Source organism: Lycium barbarum, chromosome 8 (assembly GCF_019175385.1).
Source record: "Lycium barbarum isolate Lr01 chromosome 8, ASM1917538v2, whole genome shotgun sequence".
Taxonomy (NCBI): Eukaryota; Viridiplantae; Streptophyta; class Magnoliopsida; order Solanales; family Solanaceae; genus Lycium; species Lycium barbarum.
Window position 1 is genome coordinate 74,561,993 of NC_083344.1, and position 20,679 is coordinate 74,582,671.

Genomic DNA, 20,679 nt, shown 5'->3' on the forward strand with positions numbered 1-20,679 from the left:
AAACTTAACTGACTTCTGGGTTAGCTTCGTCAATGGGGCTGAAATAGAGGAAAATCCCTCTACGAACCTTCTATAGTAACCTGCCAATCTCAGAAAACTACGGACTTCTGTAGGCGTCGTAGGCCTTGGCCAAGTCTTCACAGCTTCAATTTTTCGAGTGTCGACTCAAATGCCATCATCTGAAATAACGTGGCCCAAAAATGTCACAGAATTCAGCTAAAACTTACACTTTGAAAAAATTTCATATAATTCTCGTGTTCGAAGAATGCCAAGAACAATATGTAAATTATCAGCATGTTCTGATTCTGTGCGAGAATACACCAGAATATCGTCAATGAATACTATCACAAATAAGCCCAAAAGGGGCCTGAATACATTATTCATCAAATTCATGAACACTGCTGGAACATTGGTTAACCCAAACGACATCACCCAGAATTCGTAATGGCCATATCTCGTTCTGAAAGTTGTTTGGGGAATATCTTCTTCTTTAACTCTCACTTGATGGTAACCTGACCGCAAGTCTATTTTGGAGAACCACTTGGCACCCTGTAGTTGATCAAATAAATGATCAATTCTCGGAAGAGGATATTTGTTCTTTATCGTCACCTTGTTCAACTGCCTGTAGTCGATGCACATTCGTAGGGAGCCATCTTTCTTCCTCACAAATAGGACTGGTGCTCCCCACGGTGATGAACTGGGTCTAATAAACCCCTTCTCAAGCAAATCTTTCAAATATGCCTTTAACTCTTTCAATTCTGCCGGAGCCATTCGGTACGGAGAAATAGAGATGGGCCTGGTGTCCGACAACATATCAATAGCGAAATCAATCTCTCTTTCCGGAGGAAGGCCTAGAACTTCATCTGGAAATACATCCGGGAATTCATTCACTATCGGAACGGATCGGAAAGTTGGCGACTATGCTTTGGTATCATGAACTCGGACTAGGTGATAAATATAGCCTTTTGCTACCGTCTTTCTTGCTTTAAGGTAGGAAATAAACCTACCTCTTGGAGATGCTGTATTACCCTTCCATTCTAGCACGGGCTCTCCCGAAAATTGGAATCGAACTATTTTCATCCGACAATCAACATTAGCATAACATGAGGCCAACCAATCCATACCCATAATCACATCAAAATCTAACATTTCCAGCTCAATTAAATCAGCTTTGGTCTGGCGATTGCATATCACAAGTACACAATTTTTATACACTTGTCTAGCTATCACGGGATCACCAACCGGAGTAGATACCTCAAAAGGTTTAATTGGCTCAAGTTTCATCCCAATACAACCAGCAACATATGGGGTAATATAAGACAAGGTAGAACCCAGATTTATCAATGCATACACATCATGGGAAAATACAGATAATGTAACTGTAACCACATCCGGGGAGGACTCGAGATCCTGTCGTCCGGCTAAAGCATACACATGGGGCTGAGTGGCACCTGTAATAGATGCTCCCCCTCTACCTCTACCTCGACCTGCTGAAATCTGGGGAGTCTGCCCTACCGGGCGCACTGAAGATGAACCAGCCACTGATCCTGTGGGCTGAACCCCAACTCTGCCACTCATCGACGGATAATATCGCATCATATGCCCAACCTGGCCGCACGACACTGTCCGGAATATAATCTACTGCACTGGCTGCATCGCGGTACTGGGGGTATCCTCTAGCCATAATCTCCCCCAAACTGAGAATCTGAGGCCCTCGAACTCTGACCCTGTCCTGAACGAAAGGAGCGATCAAATCTCTTACCTGCAAACCGTGGAGGTGCACTAGTCACCGACTGGCCTGATTTTCTAGAATGTGTCTGCCTTGATCCCCCTCTATAATCACTTCCTGCCCCCGTAGATCTAGCCCTCTTGCTTTGTCTTCTATCGATATCACGATCACCCCCTTGCGGAGGTTATTGTCCTTCTAAATTCTGGGCATGGGCTTGTATTCAGGAAATATCCATCCTATCTTGCAACGAAGCCATCAAACAATCCTTAAATAAATGTGGCCCTAAGGCACTCACAAACCGGTGAACCCTACCTCCCATATCGGCCACCATAGTCGGGGCATTCTAGCCAACGAATTAAACTGAAGGCTATATTCCCGGGCACTCATATTTTCTTGCTTTATATTTAAGAACCTATCCGCTTTAGCTCGGCGGACATCGGGTGGCAAATAGTGACGGATGAAGGCATCTACAAATTCTTGCCCAACGGGAGGAGGTGCATCCTCTTTTCTTGATGATAACCAAGTATTGTACCACAATACCGCCACATCTCGGAGTCTATAAGATGCCAACTCCACAAATTCAGTTTCGGAGGCATGAATAATCTTCAATGTCCTCAACATTTCATCAATAAAACTTTGCGAGTCTTCATTCGGCTTCGACCCAAAAAATTCCGGAGGATTCAAACTCATGAAATCACAGGCTCTGGTACTAGCTACCCGATCACTTGGACTCACATTCTGCCGCTGTGCCTGGGCGGCAACTAACTGCGTCAATAGATGAATAGCCTCGGTCACTTGTTGACCCGAAGCGACCGGTGGAGGAACTGGAGCTGAAGCTCCTCCTTGTTCTTCTACATTGGGCGGGGTGGAAGAAGTATTAGATAGAGCCTCATTATGTGATTCGCCCTCTTATATGTTCATTGGCGGCTCTCTTTCTACCCACCTTTTCATCGTAGTCTTGCCCTTTTGGGCGGCTGTAGCTTTTCCCATTGGCGGCATTTCTGAAATCATAGCACACTATTAGGGAGGAGAAAGTCTTATAATACAGCTCTATCACACGATCTCTTAAGATGAAAGATGGTCATTTTTCCTAAATGCCCTGTAGCCTCCAGTTTATTAGTGTGGCGCGCAACACACCATAAACAAGACTCTACTAGAAACGGCTCGTAGACACTCCCTAGGACCAAACTGCTCTGATACCACTTTTGTCACGACCCGACTAGGGGCCGTGACGGGTACCCGGGGCTAACCACCAAGCACCACTCATTCTGTTACTCATCATACTCATATCATAGAAGAATCATTTTTCGTTTGGAAACATAATTACTTTTATATACATACGCCCTTCGGCTATCAAAATAATAATACATACACAATAGTAGCATCGTGAGACCATACTAGCTACACATGTGTATCTACGAGCCTCTACTAGAGTACTAGACATATGGACGGGACAAGACCCCGTCGTGCCCAAAATACATGTACATATATATACACAAAAGAATAAACCAAATAGCACCTCCGGAGTAATGGAGTGCTCCTGTAAATCTGCTGAAACTTCTACGAGTCTGGATCACCTCCCTGTCAACCTGTGGGCATGAACACAACGTCTAAAGAAACCAGACGTCAGTACGAACATTGTACTGAGTATGTAAGACATGAATGAAATGAACATAATAGAAGAATCATAAGACATAGGATGAAGATATAACCTGCGTGAGTTTCATGGGTGAATACATTTCATACATATATCTTATTTTTATATAATCATAGTACATGTATAATCATAGCGCATATATCATCGCATCATCATCATCATCGTTAACCCGCGTCCGGGTAACCATCATATGTCGCCCACTAGTGGTGATCATGCCTGGCCCTCTAGGCTCGGTGTAAACATAGCAGCCCGCCTTAGCGGTGACATGCTCGGCCATTTAGGCACGGTGGAATCGTAAGCAGCCCGCTTTCGCGGTGACATGCCGGCCAACTAGGTGCGGTGGAATCGTATCGTCATATACTCAATCATAAACTTACATTATTGTACATCTCATAGGCATAACATGACTTAGCATCATTATACATTTATCATCAAAGCATACCTTAGAACTTGAACGCAACTATGGCTATGTCGGGGTGACATAAGGTCGTGAACCCCCGATTATATTATGGAGTATTTATAAACATCCTGCCTCACCTTGAAGGAAATAGCATATACGGTGAGTGTATACAATAAACAACATCATTAGGTTTGTAGGAACATCATATCATGAACTCTAGAATCTTTAGACTTAAGCTCATCATCATCATTATTGGGCTCATAATGTATCTCTTATCTCATATGGCTATTTATGAACATAGACTCTTAGTTTTTCCGGGATATAGGAGATTCATGGAGAAGAAGGAAAAATCATGCTATAGGATTCATGCCTTAGAAAGAAAGGACTAGCCTCACATACCTTTTTCGTTCAACTAATCTGTCGCTTGCTTGTTCTCCTTCAATGCCCACATTTCTACCTTCAAGAGAATTCACATTAACATTAGCTAATCGATTACTTTAACGTGCTTACTAAAGTTAAAGAAAATTGGGCAACATTTCCTTTGTTTCTACTACTTTCTCCATACCATATATCAACTCCCAAACATCCATAACAACCTTCACAATATAACAGGCAACAATCATCATTCATCTACATTATCCGCATTTCACAATTTCACTTCAATTTTTCCATAATCGTGGTTATAGTTCACTTTCGCGTTTTCTCACATATAATACTTACCCCATGTTCTAAATGTCATTTATAGCGGACTTATAATCCCAAAATACCAATATTCATAATTCACCCCAAAGTACTACTCAACAACGACAGTATTCACACATTCATGACCCATTTCCTATATCCTTCTCCAATCCAAGTGTTTCAACTTTTCAGCACCTTAAACAATGTGGAATGATCATAAAAATCACCTTAGATAATGGAAGAATAAGCCTTGAGTGGAAATTCTCTTCTTGCACAAAAACCCTAGCTCACTTCCCTTGGGATTTCTTGGCTTCGATGAACTTTGATAGGTTTCATACACTTCATTTTGTGGGTTTGACAAAGTTGATCTTCAATTTCTCTTAGGTTCTTGTGGGTGTAGAGTGGAGAGAATTCTAGAGGATTCTTGAAGTGTGGAGAGTGGAAATGAAATGAAATAAATGAGAGAGGGTCCTTATATCAACATTTAAAATCTGTCTCGACCAGATTCTATGGACCAACATACGGTCCGTATAAATTATACTGACCGTATGTCTGACTGTAGATCTGGTCCAGTGAGGTGTGATATTCTGGGCTGATTATACGGCCCGACATACGACCAGTATGTTGGGCCGTATAATGCCCAGTTCATCCGAACTCATTCTCCTTGACTCGTTTGATCTCCAATCCTTATGGAACCTTCTTGACACTTGATTAACACCTCAATACCAATCTAAGGGACATTATCACTCCATGGAGCAAAGAACGCTGGGAGTTCCAATTTGTATGCAAAGAACGCTCTCTTCTCTCTCCTCAAAATTGATGCAAACCCTAATACAACAATCCCTAACCTAGCCGTAATATGGCCAGTCCGGCCACTGGTCAGTCGTCATTGGCGGCTGACCAGCCTCTCCCTCTAACCTCCTCCATCATTTTCCCACCCTTACCTCAATCCAATATATTACCTTCTTCTTCATCTCAACCAAACCCTAATTCTTCAAATCTTAACGTAAACTTTCCTACATACCCTAACCCTTCAAAAAGCTTTGCCAATACATTAACGGGTAGAGTGGAAATCTGTGCAGCATTGAAGCAGCAATGTGAACCTATCCCTAGGAAGAATCTAACGTATGTTGATGGTATTCCAATGGTGAAGTGAACTGAGGCTGAAATCAAAAAATTGGAGATATTGGAAGACCTTCAACATGCAGTAATTTGCAAATTTTCCCATGGGTGGCTGGAGCTGGAAGATCTTCGTAATATTATACCATCACAATGTGGATTAGAAGGTGACTGTAAGGTTGGATTATTTGGGCCAAGACATGTTTTGATCAGATGTTCATTGATGGAAGATTTTATCAATCTTACATATAGAGGAGCATATTATTTGAAGGCCAAAGATGGTGTTACCTATCAGATGAGGCCTCTTATTTATGATTCTAAGTTCAATGTGGATGAAGAAACATCTCAGGCAATGGCGTGGATCTCTTTTCCAAACTTGTTACCTACTTTTTTGGTCAAAGAATCATTGTTTACCATGGCTTCTGCTGTTGGAAAGCCTTTATAGTTGGATTTGGCGACCATAAACAAGACTCGACCTAGCTGTGCTCGAGTTAAAGTCCAAGTTGATCTTCTTGCTGAATTACCTTAGTTTCTGATGTTGGAAATAGAGAATGAGGATACAAAGGACATCAGGAAGATGAAAGTCAAAATTCAATATGATTTCCTTCCAAAATATTGCACTGAATGCAAGATTCAAGGCCACTCTAGAGATGAGTGTAGAATCCTTCATCCTGAATTGAAGAAAACAGCAGATGTTGAGGGTACAGGCTCAAATAAAGGGATGAAGGAGACAGGAAATCAACAGGCACAAGCTGTTAAGGATAAAGGCAAGCAGGAGGCACGTAGATGGCATCATGGCAGAAATTATTATATGAAGTATGTCCCAAAAACTACTACTTCTGATAAGGGGAATGAAAGCACAATTGATCATGGTGCTGCAAAGAAAGATGATGCTTCAGAAGTACAGGTGATGGTGCAAAACAAGTTTGATGTACTAAATACTGTGGAGGAAGGAGAGATACCAAGTACAAGTACATCCAAAGATGAGGGGGAGACTTCTAATGTAAATGACAACAAGGATGATCAAAGTCACCAGGTGGAGACAAGGCTGAATAATGCAGATATCATTCAACCAGATGTTCAGGAAGGTATGCCAGGCACTTTTCAGGAAAAAGAAACTCATAACTCCTTGGCTGATGAGGTGGAGGAAAGGTAATATGATGATGGAATACAAAGTAATGTTGTGGGAGACTCTTGTAAAAGCGACAGTGTGGAAGAATCAATTCATGGTGGCATCAATGAAGTAGAAAAGGAATTGAATACAGGAGAAAACCAACAAGAAGATGGAGAACATGGTAAAACTGATGGACAAACAGGCACCAATACAGCAGAACAAGGAACAGTAGACAATCCAGACAAAGTGGAGGTGCAAAAACAAAATGATCATCAGGAAAATGATGAGCATGTGGATGTTGAGGATACAAGATTAGATGCAGTAAAAGAGCTTTCAGAGGGTTCTCCCTCAGTGATAACTCATAATCCTGAGCAAAGAGAAGAAAAAGTGCAGGAATATGTGCAATCCATAGAGGCAATAGTATTAGCTGACGAGCAGGTGTATGTGGAGCAAGATGCAGATCCACCAGATCATTCTTCTTCAGAAAAGGCAATGGTGATTTCACAGACTGATCATTGGGTGACATTTTGTAGAAAGTCTTCTCCAGTCAAAGAATTACATGACCTGATCTCTCATAATATAGATGGTTGGGAAGGAGGGGAGGATGTCAGATATCTCCACAGAGAAGACAAAGAGGAGAATATTAATCATAATAAGGAAAACATTCTTAAGCAGGCAGATATATCTCCTAATAGCAAGTCTAACAATAAGGGTCAGAAGAAAGGCATGAAGAATGCTATTGACAAGCAAATTACACTCAGGGTGGTACCAAAGAGGAATGCTACTAAATCTAATGTTAAATGATGTTGAAGTCATTCATTTGGAACATTAGGTCAGTGAAGACACAAAAAGCCTTTCATAGGGTTCAACTGTTAAACAGACATCACAAATTCTTTTTGATTGCTCTCATGGAGCCTTTTCAACAGGTCAGGACAATAAACCAGTATAGAAGAAGATTGGGCATGTGCTTAGCCAATGCTAACTGTAATGGTAAAATCTGGTATTTTGTGGCTGGTAAGATAGATGTAGAAGTTCTGATGGACTCCCCTCAACAAATTAGTTTGAAGCTGTTTTTACAAGATCTGAATCAGTATCTTATTACTACTTTAGTATATGCTAAATGTAGTGCTTCTGAAAGAATAGAGTTATGGGAGGATATCTATCATCTCTCCAATACTTTATCTTGTTCCTGGTTAGTAGGAGGAGATTTCAATGTGGTTTTGAATGATGAAGAGAAGATAGGGGGCAATCTTGTTCAACCTCAGGATATAGAAGACTTTGCTTTTTGCATAAACTTCTGTGAGCTTGAATAGGTAAATTTTAAAGTTAGTCCCTTCACCTAGTGGAATGGTAGAGCAGATGCAGCATGTATTTTTGAGAGATTGGATAGGATGTTGGTGAATTCATTGCTTCTGGACAACTTTGGACACATAGAAATGGAACATCTAGCAAGAACTGGTTCAGATCATGCTCCACTTATGTGTACCTATGGGGATAAGCATGAAAGGTTGGTCAAACCTTTTAAAATTCTATCTTTTTGGATAGAACATACATCTTTCCTAGATACAGTCAGGCAGAATTGGTCCATTTGGGAGCATGATGATCCTTTCATAAACTTCAAAAGCAAGATGAAAAATCTAAAAGGAGTGTTATGCAAATGCAGTAGGGAAGTGTTTGGAGATATATTCAAGCAGTTGATCATAAGGGAAGAAATAGTGAGGTTAAAGGAACAATTGTTTGAACAAAACCCAAGCCAAGTAAATAGAGTGGTTTTGCAGAAAGCTTTGGCTGAGACTAAGAGATATTTGCATTATGAAGAGGAGTACTGGAGACAAAAATCAGGTCTGGATTGGTTTGTAGATGGACACAAAAATACTAGATTTTTCCATAATTTAGTAAAGGGAAGTAGGAAGAAATTGCAGATCAAAAGAATTCAAAACTCAGATGGTTCATGGATTGAGGATGAAGATCAAATGGCAGATGAGGCTGTGCATTTTTACTCTCAGCGATTTTCACAAGAAGAGTTAATTGGAGATGAAAATTTGTTGTCACTTATTCCTGTTTTGATTGACCAAAACAGAAATGATCTTCTTTGTCAAATGCCTAGTGTTGACGAAGTCAAAAAAACTGTGTTCAACCTTAGTGGAGCAAGTGCGAGTGGACCTGATGGCTTTCCTGGAGTGTTCTACCAGACATGTTGGGACATTATTGGCTTGGATGTATACAAGATGGTGGTGGCTTTCTTTCAGGGTCATACACTTCCAAAATCAGTCACTCACACAAATATTGTGTTACTACCAAAGAAGGAGTTGATTCAAAGTTACTCATACTTAAGACCTATAAGTTTAAGAAACTTTATCAACAAAGTGATGTCAAGAGTTGTTCATGATAGATTGGAGAGTGTGTTACCACAGTTGATCTCTATTAATCAAGCAGGTTTTGTTCAAGGGAGGAGCATTATTGAGAATGTGCTGTTGGCACAAGAAATAGTGACAGATATCAGAAAAAGGGGCAAACCAGCAAATGTAGTGATCAAATTAGACATGGCAAAAGCCTATGATAGAGTATCTTAGTCATATTTGATAAAGGTACTCAACAAAATGGGATTTGCTAGTCAATTCATTGACATGATTTGGAGGTTGATTGCAAATAACTGGTATTCCATCCTATTTAATGGTTAGGCCAAAGGATTTTTTCACTCAACTAGGGGTGTTAAACAAGGTGATCCTCTTTGACCTTCATTGTTTATTTTATCAGCAGAGGTGTTATCAAGAGCTCTAAATGCAGAATTTGACAATGCTGAGTATGTGGGCTATGGCATGCCTAAATGGAGTCAAAATATTAATCATCTAGCATATCTAGATGATACTATAATATTTGCATCTGCAGAAGGGGAGTCATTGTAGAGAATCATGAAGATACTGCAGGAATATGAGGCAATCTCTAGTCAACTGATCAATAAAGGCAAGAGTGCCTTTTATATGCATGACAAGATTGCTGGTGCACTATCTCAGCAGGTGGAGCAGATTACAGGCTTTTAAAAGGATCAATTTCCATTAACATACTTGGGATGTCCTATATTTCATTCAAGTAGGAAAAAGGGATACTACAATGATCTTATCAAGAAGGTGAAAAACATGCTGCAAAATTGGAAAGGAAAGCTGCTCTCTTTTGGTGGAAAGGCAGTTCTTATCAATAGTGTGCTTCAGAGTATTCTAATATACATGTTGTGAGCTGTTGTTCCCACAAAATATACCATTAATGAGCTTCATAAAAGCTTTTCAAGGTTTTACTGGAGTACCAAGGAAGAAGGTAAAAGCAGGCACTGGTCCTCTTGGGACAAGATTTGTTTACCAAAAGAAGAAGGAGGATTAGGATTCAGATCTCTAGAGGATTTGTCCAAGGCCCTTTTTGCCAAATTATGGTGGAAATTTAGAACATCAAATACATTATGGTCAGTCTTTATGTGGAATAAATATTGCAAGAAGAAGAAGCCTACAGTAGTGCAGTGGAAAGATGGATCACAAGTGTGGAAAACATTGCTACAGGCAAGGGATCAGGTGGATCATCAGATATGGTGGGAACCTAAAAATGGAGCATGTGATGTATGGGAAGATAATTGGACTAAGCTTGGTCCAATCAAACAGGTAATACCACCAGATTTTCAGATTGACATTAGCATTGAGGAAGTTTCACACTTTATGAATGCAGATGTCTAGGATGCACATAAATTGCATGCCAAACTGCCAATTAATGTGTGTGATCATATCTTACAACAACTGAGTATAGTGGAACATTCAGAGGAGAAAGATAAAGCCTGGTGGATGCCTAGCACTACAAGAGACTTCACTGTACGGAGTGCTTGGAATATGCTCAGGAGAAAGGCTCAAACAGCTGATAACTTTTCAAAGTTGTGGCACAAAGGAGTTCCATTCAAAATATCATTCTTCTTTTGGAGGTTGTGGAAGTTCAAATTACCAGTGGATGATATACTAAAGAGAATGAATATCAGTATTGCATCTAGATGTAGATGTTGTTTGAATTCTCAGTAGGAGGAGACAATTCAACATCTATTCCTTATAGGTGATTTTGCAGCATAAATTTGGCAGCATTACAATGCAGCTGTGGGGATAGTTGTGCCAAGGATCCAGATTCATCAGACAATAATACAATGGTGGTATATGCAAGGTCCTACAAAGCTCAAAGCAGTCATGCAGGCTGCACCTGCATTCATATGCTGGAAACTATGGAAGAGGAGAAATACTATCATGAATGGGGGTAAGATGAATAAACTAAAGGTCATACATGGGATCAACTATAATCTGCAGCAACTGGTGAAGACATTATATCCTTGGTTGAGACAAGTTCTAGATGAATGGCCTCAACTGGTGAAATACTTGGATGATTACAGGCCTAGAATTGCATATAAGATGGTGAAATGGCAATTTCCTGATGCTGGCTGGTTCAAGTACAATACATATGGGGCCTCTAGGGGTAATCCAGGATTGAGTTCAGCTGCATTCTGCATTAGAGATGAGGTTGGAAACCTTATATATGCTGGGCCAGAAGAATAGCTGATACAACTAACATCACAGCAGAATCTGTAGCTATATTGGATGGAATTGAATTCTGTATTAAAAATGATCTGGTGCCTGTAATGATTGAATCAGATTCTCTGTCCATGATAAACATTATTCAAGGTAGATGGGAGATCCCATGGAAGATTAGTATGGAAGTTAATAAGATCAACTTTTGGAGGAATAAGGGCCAAGTGCAGTTTGCTTATATCCTTAAGGAAGGCAATGCACTTGCTGATTTTTTAACTAACCTGGTTTTTGATTTTACAGGTACAATTAACTTTCATTCTTTTGCTGAATTACCAACAGGTGCAAGGAAGATTCTCAATGTTGATAAGATGATGATGCCTAATTTCGGAATAAAGATATATAGAAATAGAGAACCAGACTGATCACATGCAGTTGATCATGCCAACAAGAGATGACACAAGTTTGAATTACACAAACAAATAAATGCTCATGATAACAGTTTCATAGGATTGTTGTAGTCCTGGTTGGATGACTAAGGTTATCCTTGTTAGTGTGTGGTATTAACAGGAATGTTCATCCTACTAACAGGATTTCTTTAGTTACCTAATCCAGCTACATACACTTCACATGACTGATTGTGTAAATTTGATCATAAGGACAGTTTAAGGTCAGTATAAGGACAGCACAAGGTCAGCAACTAGGAGGAGCTTCAGACTACACTGCTTCTTGAAGGATTTTCAGTGAGATTTAATACCATAGCACCTGGTGAGAGCTTGAGATGGCTGATAATGGCATCAATCCAAAGAAGGAGTGTTCTTGTTTGCAGTTTTTTCATTGTTACACTTGGCTGCTCAAACAAGGCCTAGGCTTTTCTTTCATTTCCTAGGATAGAGTAGTATAGTTTTTTCATTTTTTATTTTGTCCTTTTATTTCTCTTGTTCTGTAAATACTCTTATTCATTTTAATAAAATCCATCAGCATCAGGCTGATTGGCTTTGCTAAAAAAAAAAAAAAGAAAAAAAAGGGACATTATCACTCTTCTCTGAAAAATCTTTAAGCCATCATTAACCTGTCGCTCATAATTCTTACCCGACACGCAACATATCCTTTGCTTTCTTTGACAACCTTCTTCCCTTACGTTAAATGTCTTTGAATCTCGATTAGGATCATCAAATGCTATTTCTTACTTATCAAAACATCTTACAGGTCGTGCTCCTCGCTAGTGTCACGACCCGGCTAGGGGGACGCGACGAGCACCCGGTGCTACCCCACCCGAGCACCCCCTTATCGTACATAACATAACATCTAGGTGAACCATAAGTCAATTCATGCTTTTATTATCGTTCATCATATTGATCCCATTAGTCGACCATCATCATTTAACATATCACAGGCATCTAGGCCACACCATAAGTACAAGGCCGACGTGGCTAACAAAAGATATACAAAACATGGGCCGGCATGGCCGAACATCTCTACCCACATACACATGACTAAGAGCCTCTAAGAGTATGGCATATCGTATGAGCGGGACAGGACCCCGCTATGCCCATAATTATATACACAAAGGCATAAGTACCCAAAAGCTACAGCTCCGAAAGAAATGAAGCTCTGCTATGCAATCTCTGAATAAGCAGCTATGGATCAAGTCTGTCTCCCTGTGCACCTGCGGGCATGACGCAGCGTCCACAAACAAAAGGACGTCAGTATGAAGAATGTACTGATTATGTAAAGCATGATCAACATCAATATAGAACCATAATAAATATCATATGAAGATAGCATAGGAGGGGAGACAGTAACATCATCATCATCATGTCGCTTACTTGTATACATCGTCGTTCGTATCCCATAATAATACTCGTACCATACTTGTGCTCATATTCGTATACCTGTCCTTATTTGTATTCTTATACATAGTCTTATCACATTCATATTCATATTATATACATAGCCATACACTTATATACATACATAGCGTACCCGACCAAAAGGTTCGGTGTTTCATACGTACTTGGCCAACCAAGGCTCAATGTTATTTCTACCTGGCCCTACCAAGGCTTCAGGGTTATCCTTACCATCTGGAGCCGTGCGCGCGCGTTTCATAATCGTATACATACTTCATACATATTCATATACATATATTCTACCCGGCGTTATAAGCTCGGGGTTCATTATAGCCCTTTATAGGCACATATAAGTATAATAGCCCGTAGGCACCTTTTGCATCATTTTTGATATCATTATCATTACCATTCTCATCGTTATCGTTACATCTACATTATGGACTTACTCGTCATACGGGGAACATAGTATAATCATAGTATATATCAAGGGTCGTGAGCTTATGAGCTCGGAATGTCAACCATGTGAAGACAACATACTCATATGGAGGAATTAGGAATTTGGCCAAAAACCATGCCTTATGAAAGAAGGGTTAGCCTTAAATACCTTTCCGTCGAACTATTCTACACTTGCACGTTCCCTTCCAATGCTAGCGTTTATACCTTCATTAATATCATAACAATGGCCATTAGTCATTCACATTATCCACATTATCTAGATTCCTCAATTTGCCTCTAATTCACCCACATTCATGATTATAACGCCCATCTTCGTCCATTCGTCTAAAGTGTTTAGTTCATGATCTTAATACCATTTATAACACATTCATTTCACAACACAACAACATTCATAACTCAATTCAAACTATTTCTCAAAATGTCACTATTCATCATTCATGACCTAGTTGACCACATATTCAACAATCCATGTATTTTAATTCTCCAATACCTTAAATATCTTGTAAAAATCATGAATCGTACCTTAGAAGTTGTAGGAACAAGCTTTGGTTGATAATACTCTTCTTTGAGCAAAACCCTAGTTTTTCTCCATTTGGATTTCTTGACTTGGATGATCCTTGATGATTCCCTTATCCTTGATTCACTTGTCTTAATGTTATTGATGGCTTATAATCCTTGAAAAATCATATAATAAATGTAGAGAAAAGTTCTAGAGAGAAGTGGTGTAATGTTGTAATGAAATAAAATAAGTCTCGATCCTCATATTTAATGAATTGGAAAATCTGTGCTGGGTGAACAGTGGTCGTCCATGGAGGTTTACGGTCCGTATTCCACTTTACGGACCGTCCCTCGTGGTCGTCTTTAAGCTTAAGCAGGACCAGAAACTTTGGCCTGCATGCATGGTGATTTACGACCATGGTTTACGGGCCGCAAATCACTTTACGGTCCGTCCACCAGGTCGTATTATACCTCTTCCTCAGCTGGCAGAAAGTTGAAGTTTGGCATGCCAGTTTATGACCTGGCAGTTTACGGACCGTATACCAGTTTACGGTCCGTATTTGCACTTTACGACCACTGGTAGAAAGCTGAAGCTTTTGCATGGCAGTTTACGACTGCTAGTTTACGGACCGTATTGCACTTTACGGTCCGTATTTTGCAATATACGACCACTGGGCAGTTTTGCCAACTTTCAATTTTTTCCCATTTCTTGACTTTTCATTCTAATCATCCACATCCCATCACATACATTTCCCATGAAACATTATACACTCGCACTCCTTGCACACATCATTAGTTCATTTACTTGCATACCAACGGGAAATTTTCCGAGGTGTAACATTCTACCCCCCTTAGGAACATTCGTCCTCGAATGTTAAAGGCTTGGGGGATTCTATAAAAATTTCGCCAGAGTTTCCTCTGTAATGTGGCACTACCACCCTGTCACAACAACCCACAATAACAATGCCTCACAGGGCAATAATACAACATCACTAGAAATTTGGCCACACACGACCTGAATGTATAAAAGGGAAAACATGCATACCTTATGATTTTGACGTCTCATCTTGGACTTCTTCCAAGGGCCGAAATAAATGTGGGTATTTGGATCGCATAATCTCTTCTGCTTCCCATGTCATTTCCTCTCGATTGTCATTTCGCCACAGAACTTTAATTGAGGCCACTTCTTTGTTTCTAAGCCTCCGTACTTGCCTATCTAATATGGCAATGGGTATTTCATCATAAGTTAACTTTTCTGTCACTTGAATATCATTCACTGGGACGATCCTCGTAGGATCTCCAACACACTTCCGAAGCATCGAGACATGAAATACTGGATGGACTGACTCCAAATCTGGAGGTAGATCTAGCTCATAGGCCACTTTGCCTATTTTGCACACAATTTCGTATGGCCCAATATCCCGGGGACTGAGCTTCCCCTTTTTGCCAAATCTCATCACGCCCTTCATCGGTGACACTTTCAAGAATACCCAATCTTTCACTTCGAACTCTAAGTCTCGTCGACGATTATCCGCATAGGACTTCTGACGACTTTGAGCCGCTAGCAACCGATCTTGTATGAGCTGAACTTTCTCTATTGCTTACTGGACCAAGTCTGGCCCTATCAACTTAGCTTCTCCGGTTTCAAACCACCCAATTGGGGATCTACACTTTCGCCCATATAGAGCTTCATACGGTTCCATTTGAATGCTAGAATGGTAACTGTTATTGTAAGCAAACTCAATGAGTGGCAAATGGTCATCCCAATTTCCTCCAAAATCTATCATACATGCCCGTAACATATCTTCAAGAGTCTGAATAGTACGTTCAGCTTGCCCATCGGTCTGGGGGTGAAATGCTGTGCTTAGACGCACTTGGGTCCCTAAACCTTCTTGGAAAGACCCCCAAAACTTGGCTGTAAACTGATTTCCTCTATCGGAGATAATAGATACCGGAACGCCATGGAGTCTCACTATCTCTTTGAGATAAAGCTTTGCATAATATTCTGCCACATAGGTCGTCCTGACCGGTAAGAAATGAGCTGACTTTGTGAGTCTATCCACAATCACCCATATGGAATCATACTTACGTCGAGAACGGGGTAACCCTGTAATGAAATCCATATTAATCACTTCCCACTTCCAAGTTGGGATTTCTATAGCTTGCAATAAGCCACCCGACTTTTGGTGTTCTATCTTCACTTGTTGGCAATTAGGACTCTGAGCTACGAATTTCGCTACGTCTTTCTTCATCCCATTCCACCAATATATAGTCTTAAGATCATGATACATTTTCGTCGCTCCGGGGTGAACGGAGTAACGGGAACAATGAACTTCTCTCAAAATCTGATGGCGTAGACCTGCCACATCGGGAACACATAACCTGCCTCGACATCGGAGAACTCCGTCTTCCGAAATGTCAAATGATGACTCCTCCTTCTGAGGGAGTGTATCTCTGTACTGCATTAGCATGGGATCCTCATATTGTCTCTCTTTTACTTCCGCTACTAACGATGAAACTGCTGAATTCTAAATAGTAGCTCCGCTGCTACCTGAGTCCACCACTCGGACTCCTAGGCTAGCTAACTGCTGAAGATCACGGGCCATCTCTTTCTTTTCTGGTCGTACATCACTTAGACTTCGCATCGACCTACGGCTAAGAGCATCAGCCACAACATTTGCCTTTCCGGGGTTGTACAGGATTTCAACATCATAGTCTTTTAGCAACTCTAGCCATCGTCGTTGCCGCAAATTCAACTCTTTCTGCTTGAAGATGTACTGGAGACTCTTATGATCTATATAAATATCCACGTGGACACCATATAAGTAGTGTCTCCATATCTTTAAAGCGTGGACCACCGCGGCCAATTCTAAGTCATGGGTAGGATAATTCTGCTCATGTTTCCGTAATTGTCTAGAAGCATACGCAATCACCTTACCATTTTGCATCAACACACAGCCTAGCCCGACGCCTGAAGCATCACAATAAATAAGATATCCGTCCAATCCCTCTGGAAGTGTCAAGACTGGGGCTGAAGTCAGTCGGTCTTTCAACTCTTGGAAACTACGCTCGCAAGCATCTGTCCATTGAAACTTAGCTGACTTCTGAGTCAACTTGGTGAGCGGTGCAGAAATAGAAGAGAAACCCTCAACAAATCTTCTGTAATAACCGGCTAAGCCCAAAAAGCTACGAACCTCCGTAGGGGTCGTGGGCCTTGGCCAAGTCTTCGCTCCCTCAATCTTTTGGCTATCCACTCGAATACCGTCAGCTGCAACAATGTGGCCCAGAAATGCCACTGAGTTCAACCAAAACTCGCATTTGGAAAACTTCGCGAATAACTCTCGAGTTCGAAGAACTCCAAGGACAATACGCAAGTGATCCGCATGTTCTGCCTCAGATATAGAATACACTAGGATATCATCGACGAATACAATCACGAATAAATCCAGAAAAGGCCTGAATACATTGTTCATTAAGTCCATAAACACTGCCGGTGCATTAGTTAGCCCAAACGACATTACTCGGAACTCGAAATGGCCATACCTTGTTCTGAAAGCCGTCTTAGGGATATCTTTCTCCCTAACCCTCACTTGGTGATACCCGGACCTCAAATCGATCTTTGAAAACCATTTGGCACCTTGCAATTGATCAAATAAATCATCAATCCTCGGGAGGGGATACTTGTTCTTAATCATCACTTTATTCAATTGTCGATAATCAATGCACATTCTCAAGGAGCCATCCTTCTTCCGGACGAACAATACGGGTGCTCCCCACGGTGATGAACTAGGCCTAATGAAGCCTTTTTCAAGCAAGTCTTTTAATTGCTCCTTCAACTGTTTCAACTCTGCGGGTGCCATCCTATAGGGAGGAATAGATATGGGATTAGTGTCTGGCAGCACATCAATCGCAAAATCGATCTCTCGCTCGGGAGGAAGGCCTGGAAGCTCTTCCGGGAACACATCCGGAAATTCATTCACTACCGGAACTGACTGAAGAGTCGGCGACTCAGCTTCTACATCTTGAACTCATACTAGGTGATAAATGCACCCTTTCGTGATAATTTTCCTTGCCTTTAGATAGGAAATAAAACTACCTTTTGGTGATGCCGCATTCCCTTTCCATTCTAAGACTGGTTCTCCCGGAAACTGGAAACGAACCATCTTAATTCGGCAATCAACATTGGCATAACAAGAAGCCAACCAATCCATGCCTATAATAATGTCAAAATCTACCATTTCTAGCTCATGCAAATCAATCATGGTACGACGATCACAAATCACAATCACACAATTCCTATATACTCGGCTAGCTATTACCGATTCACCCATGGGTGTAGACACCTCGAAAGGTTTGATAGACTCCGTCTCAATTATAAATCGACCCGCAATATATGGAGTAACATATGATAATGTGGAGCCCGGATCAATCAAAGCATATACATCATGAGAGAATACCGATAATATACTTGTGACCACATCAGGAGAAGACTCAAGATCTTGGCGTCCAGCCAAAGCATAAATACGATGCTGAGGACCGCTAGTACTGGGAGCTCTGCCTCTACCTCTACCATGGCTGACTGGCGCATGTGAACCTGGCCCCATAGGGCGTACAGATGCTGATGATCCGGCTGTCGACCCTGCTGTCTGGGTCCTACCTCTACCCTGTACTAAGGGGCAATCACGCATGATATGGCCCGATTGACCACATGAATAGCAACCATCCGAGCCCAATTGGCATCGACCCCAATGCAACTTCCCACACTGGGAACATCATGGTACATGTGGCCTTGACTGGCCTGAATCACCTATTAACTGAGACCCCGAATAACCCTGACTCGGCTCGGAACGAGTAGATCTGTCAAATCTCTGCCCCGTGAACTGTGGAGGTGTACTGGTCATAGAATAGCCTGAATGGCTGGGAAACTGCTGTCTGTGTCTGCCCCTGAACTCGCTCCTCGAACCCGAAGGTTTGGCCCTCTTGTTATGGCCCCTATCCTGATCACGTTCATTTCTCCGCTGTTGTAGGTGTTCCTCTAATTCCTGAGCATGTACCTGAATGCGTGCAATATCCATGCCATCCTGAAGGGACGCAGTTAAGCATTTATCCATCAAGTGTGGCCCTAGGCCTTTCATAAACTGGTGCACCCGATCGCCCATATCCGCTACCATGGCCGAAGCATACCTAGCCAAGGAATTGAAACGGAGACTATACTCTTGGGCGCTCATGCCGCCTTGCCTCAAATTTAAGAATTTATCGGCCCTAGCTCGCCGAACTTCCGGAGGCATATAATGACGTAGAAAAGCGTCAACAAACTCTTGCCATACCGGTGGGGGTTCATTGGCTCCCCGTGAAGCCATCCAAACCGTATACCACTGGATTGAGACATCCCTCAATCTATATGACGCTAGCTCCACCGATTCGGTGTCTGAAGAATTTATCAACCGGAGCGTCCTTAGCATACCATCAATAAAGTCCTGGGGATCCTCCTCCAGTTTCGACCCAAATAATTCCGGGGGGTTCAAAGCAATTAAGTCACGGGCCCTTGCACTAACAGTCCTGTCACCTTGCCCTGCGCTTGGCCTCTGAGTCTGGGCCGCAACCAACTGAGTCAACACATTAATGGCCTCTCTCACGTCTTGGCCCGAAGCACTCGGTGGAGGAGCTGGAGCTGGGGTTGAGGCTCCCAGGTGCTCCTCAGTAATAGGCACTGTCTGGGAGGACTGGGATTGAGCCGCACTCTGGAACTGATCTTTCTCTACTACCGGTGGCAGTGCTCTTTCAGCCCGCTTTTCTGCCACCGTCTTGCCCTTTTGGGCTGCTGTAGCCTTTTTCTTTTTAGGCATCTCCGAAATACACAACACACGATTTAGGAACAAGAATTTCTTACATCATAGCTCTATCACACGATTCTTATGAAGAAAGAAGGTCATATATTCCTAAAATGTCCGCAGCTTCTCGTTTATAAGTGTGGCGCGCAACACACCCATAACCAAGACTCTACTAGACACGGCTCATAGACACATCCTAGGACTGAACTGCTCTGATACCACTTTTGTCACGACCCGGCTAGGGGGCCGCGATGAGCACCCGGTGCTACCCCACCCGAGCACCCCCTTATCGTACATAACATAATATCTAGGTCAACCATAAGTCAATTTGTGCTTTTATTATCGTTAATCATATTGATCCCATTAGACGACCATCATCATTTAACATATCACAGGCATCTAGGCCACACCATAAGTACAAGGCCGACGTGGCTAACAAAAGATATACAAAACATGGGCCGGCATGGCCGAACATCTCTACCCACATACACATGACTACGAGCCTCTAAGAGTATGACATATCGTATGAGCGGGACAGGACCCCGCTATGCCCATAATTATATACACAAAAGAATAAGTACCCAAAAGCTACGGCTCCGAAAGAAATGGAGCTCTGCTATGCAATCTCTGACTAAGCAGCTATGGATCAAGTCTGTCTCCCTGTGCACCTGCGGGCATGACGCAGCGTCCACAAAAAAAGGACGTCAGTACGAAGAATGTACTGAGTATGTAAAGTATGATCAACATCAATATAGAAGCATAATAGATGTTATACATGTCTGTATTCGTATTCTTATACA